At 30.6% G+C, this 4,657-nt stretch overlaps 1 long non-coding RNA gene across 1 annotated transcript; it reads left to right on the top strand.

Annotated features, from left to right (window-relative positions):
• The first annotated feature begins 1,447 nt into the window (after positions 1–1,447).
• LOC107846841 lies at positions 1,448–3,792 on the top strand. The gene is made up of 3 exons (XR_001667191.2): positions 1,448–1,932; positions 2,024–2,197; positions 3,420–3,792. It is a non-coding gene; the product is annotated as an uncharacterized LOC107846841 (long non-coding RNA).
• The last annotated feature ends 865 nt before the right edge of the window (positions 3,793–4,657 follow it).

The following is a 4,657-nucleotide window of genomic DNA, read 5'->3' on the forward strand; positions in this document are numbered from 1 at the left end:
CTATTTTTTATTTTCAAATATAAATAACTCAATATGGATGAAATGAAATGAAATAACGGAAAAACATTATTTATACTGAATATATAAAATAAAAAGTATATAAATAAATATAAAATCTATATATATAATAAAACATATATATTATTGTTATCGTTGATTTTAAAGTAATATATTATGTGTCGTATTTTTAGTTACAAAATTTATTCATAACTAATCTGAGAATAATTATATTATTTATTTACTATTATTATTATTGTATTATTTCGCAACCTTAGTCAATTTTTTTTCAATTTATTTATTTTCTAGTCTGATTTTGCCAATTTGTAACAATTTTAGCCTAATTTTGTCCAATTTATTACAATCCTAGCCTAAATTGTGTCTAATTGAACTCAATTTCAATTTTCATTCAATTTTTTTTAACCAAATTCTTAATCTTTAGATCTCAGCCATCGATCAATATTTATTTATTGTTATTATATTTATTTATAATATTAATTCTATATATTTACTATATTTATTAAATATCAATCTAATTCAATTCAATTTTCCTAACTTATTTAAATTCTAGCCATTTATACTCAATTTGTTTCAATTGACTTTAATTTGACTCAATTGAAATCCTCAATTCAATTTTTTTAACCTAATATCTAATCTCAATTTGATTTATCTCCTCAATTCTAATCTCAATCGTTCATCATATTTGATCGACGACCAATATTAAGTCAATTTTCACTAATATTTGTCTTAAAATTGGACAGCTTCAAACTATTTTTCTTGAACCAATGGTCTATTGGAAACAACTTGTCTACCTTAGTAGTATGGTCTGTGTACACAGTACGTCCCACAGACCCCAATTTGTGAGAATAAATCAGGTTACTTTTTGACACCCAATTTTTATCTCCGAAACCCCTCTTAGACTGTTATTTTAGCAAAATTATTAATTTTAAATGTTGATATTTTCTACACATTATTTTGATATCAAATAAATATTAATATATCACATTCTCTAAGGCTGCTATTTTATTAAAATTATTTAATTTCAAATATTAATATTTTTACATATTATTCTTGTATAATATAATTAACGACGTGTCGCACCCATGATTTAAAAATATATAAATTATTTTTTATTAATTTTTATTATCATTTTTTATAATTTACTAATTCAAAAATAATATTTTATTTATTTAATTTAAATAATTTTATTAATATTTATCATATGCACACTCACAATTTACAAATACATTCTTTAGTTTTTATTATTATTATTATTATTATTTTATTATAGCAATCCCTTTTTTTATTATTTATTTATTTAATTTTCTCAACTCATTTATTTTTAATTTAATTTTGTCAATTTATGATAATTTTGACCTAGATTTTACCCATTTAAGTTTAATTTTAGCCCAATTTTAAATATCTCGTAACTTTAAATCTCAATCATAGATCAAATTAATCAATGACTGAGACTGATTCTTCATTTCTTTCCCTTTTAAAATACCAAAAACCAAACCCTAACTAATGCTTCCCAACAACAACCGCTTTCTTCTCTCTCCCTAAGCTCTTCTTTCTCTCATTACAACCGTTCATTTCTTCTTCTCCGGCTAACCGTGCCGCCGATGCTGCCACTACTCCGATGCCTCTCCTCTCTCTCACCTCACCGGCGACTCCACCAGTTTAGCCAACACCAACGTCGCCGACCCTCTCCCCATCTTAAAGGCTCCGCCGCCGTCGCCGCTGCGCATCTCCCCTTCTTAAAGGCTCTACGTATGGTTTTATTCTAATTTTCCTTCCAGGCTTGATAACAAGTTTGTTTACTTTCACTGGAATTTCAGCTTTAAGTCCACTGTTGTACCTCTGTTTGAGAAGGTCCTAAGTGCCAGTGATGCTGGACGAATAGGCCGGTTGGTTCTGCCGAAAGCATGTGCTGAAGTAATGTTACTTATTCAGATTTTTTTGTACTTTTTAAAATTGATATCTTGCCTGTTATCTTTATGCTTAATCAATACCAATTCCTGTGCAGACATATTTTCCTACTATCAACCAATCAGAGGGTCTTCCTATAAGGATCCAAAACATAAAGGGAAAAGAGTAGACATTCCAGTTCAGATTTTGGTCTAATAACAATAGTCGAATATATGTTTTAGAGGTGTCACTCCTTGTATTCAGAATATGCAATTGCAAGTTGGTGATAACGGTAAATATTGATGCTTTCATCTTATAAAATAATTTCATGTCTTCATTGTTATGGAACGTTCCAGTTATCTTCTCTCCCCCACCCTAACCCCCAAAAATTCTGCATCCTGGTTTGCTTTTTAGTTATGCATAAAAGATATGCTTAGGTCATATAACCAACCCTGTTTGTATACAAAACATTTTCTTGCATGTTTCCATCTGTTTTTTCTTTTGAGCTCAATGGAGATGTTAAACCCCCATCCCACCCTCAGTAACAAAGGACAATCATGGATAAGAGGCATGTATATTGTTCAATGGAGATGGGTACCCCACCCACTCACCCACCCATTTCCCAAACACACACTCCCCCACCCCCAAAAACAAAGGACAATAATTGATAAGAGGCCTGAATAAATTAGAACTTATGAGTGGTTAAAGCAATGTTAAAAACTCAGTTAAGGCAGTATATACATTTGCTTCACAGTTCTCTCTTTTACAATGAGTGATTTTGGTAATTGGTCTTTCTGGTTCTTTTTCATGGTCAAGTGCGCGGAGATTTTATTTTTGATAATGGATAGAGGTGAGACTTGATACCATGTTGAAGTTTATGACTAACACACCTAAAAGCTTAAGCTTTTGGAAAGAGCACACCTTTATATACTTAATTATATCTTCAACAAGTAAATTTACAGAAACGTACTTCCTTGAACAACAATAATTTATCCAAAGTTCTTGTCCTCATTTTTATTTTTATTCAATTCACTACTTAATTAGTGAGTCATGAGGCGGGGGTCTAGTCTTGAGCCGAAGGTCTATCGAAAACAACCTTTCTACTTCTTCGGGGTAGTGGTATGGACTGCGTACATTTTACCCTCCCCAGACCCCACTATGTGGGAATATACTGGGTTTGTTGTTGTTTTTGTTTTTAACCCATAAACCTAAAATAACGTTTAGTAATTCACGATAGTTTACTGATAACAAGATGACTTGTAGGACTTCCCATCTATCTACATTTCAACTTATACACAGTAGAAATTCAGTTGTGCTAATGTCATTGCAAGCTTAACCTGCTTACGAGCAACAAAAAAACACATTTTATAATATCTTTCTCACCAATATCTTCACTGTACCAACTTTCTTCTGAAAGTGTGTTGTTCCTTTCTGGCCAGATTTGGTATATACACTATGCTAATAATATATTTCTTACAAATTTTTATGGTCTGACTTAACATATCCTTATGCAGAATGAGTTTGAAAGAAAGAAACAAGAAATATTAGCGGCTCAAAGTTCATCAGCTGTGGATGGAGAAACTAATTCAGCTAGTCAGCCGGCTCAGTTAAGTGAAATGGATATCTGGGTGCAATCTGTTGGTGGAAAGAAAAAAAAGGAAGAGTCAAAGGTCTTGACTCCCTGGGTCGCAGGTCGCAGTGTAAAGGCAACTAATAGTTCAACATCAACTTTGCCAAAAGAATTTGATGAGATGATTAAGTCTTTGAATATTTTGTTTTGGACTATTTAATGTAATGGATGTTTTGAATTATGTTTTTTCTTAGCTGTAATGGTTTACATTAAATTTATTTTGAATGATGTTTTTGAGAATTATTGAAGGTTTTAAATAGATTTTTGATTAATTGTGAAATATTTTTAGTAATTTATGTGTAGATTATTTTCGTCAAAATTTGTAGGTAAAATTCTTTTTTAATGAAATTGTATCAAATAATTTATTTAAAATTTTGCTAATTAATCGCAAATAAATCCGTAAATAATGTACCTACAGATGTATTTTCGCAGCTAAATTACCTAGGAATTTACTTGGCAATTTTTGTGGGAAATAATTTGTGGGTTTTTTTGTAAAAATCCACATGTAAAATCCTTTTTTTATGAAATTTTATCAAATAATTCATACAAAATTTTGATAGTTAATCGCAAATAAATCCGCAACTAACGTACCTGCGGATTTATTTCCGCAACTAACGTACCTAAGATTTATTTCCGCAATTAAATTTCCTAGGGATTTATTTGAGAATTTTCGTGCAGGATAATTTGTGATTTTTTTCGTGAAAATCCGCAGGTAAAATTCTTTTTTATGAAATTTTACCAAATAATTTATGCAAAATTTTGATAGTTAATCGCAAGTAAATCTGCAAATAACTTACCTGCATATTTATTTTTGCAGCTAAATTACCCAGGAATTTTATAAATCCGTAGGTAATAATTACCTACGAAGGTATTTCCTTTGGGTTCTAATTGGCAAGAAAATCCGCAGGTAATTTGATTACCTGGGGATTTTACCACATTATCCCTGTGAAAATCTCCAGCTAATAAGCAGTTTTCTTGTAGTGATATTTACACAAGGGTCTACTTGATTTATTACGTTGGAAGGTTTGCAACAAGTGAAGCAACAAGAAACTATCACAGATAACTTTGATTTTGATTTTCAGAAATCGGACGGGGAGGAGGACTTTAATTTCTACTTGGATG

This window comes from Capsicum annuum, chromosome 11 (genome assembly GCF_002878395.1).
Source record: "Capsicum annuum cultivar UCD-10X-F1 chromosome 11, UCD10Xv1.1, whole genome shotgun sequence".
Lineage (NCBI taxonomy): Eukaryota > Viridiplantae > Streptophyta > Magnoliopsida > Solanales > Solanaceae > Capsicum > Capsicum annuum.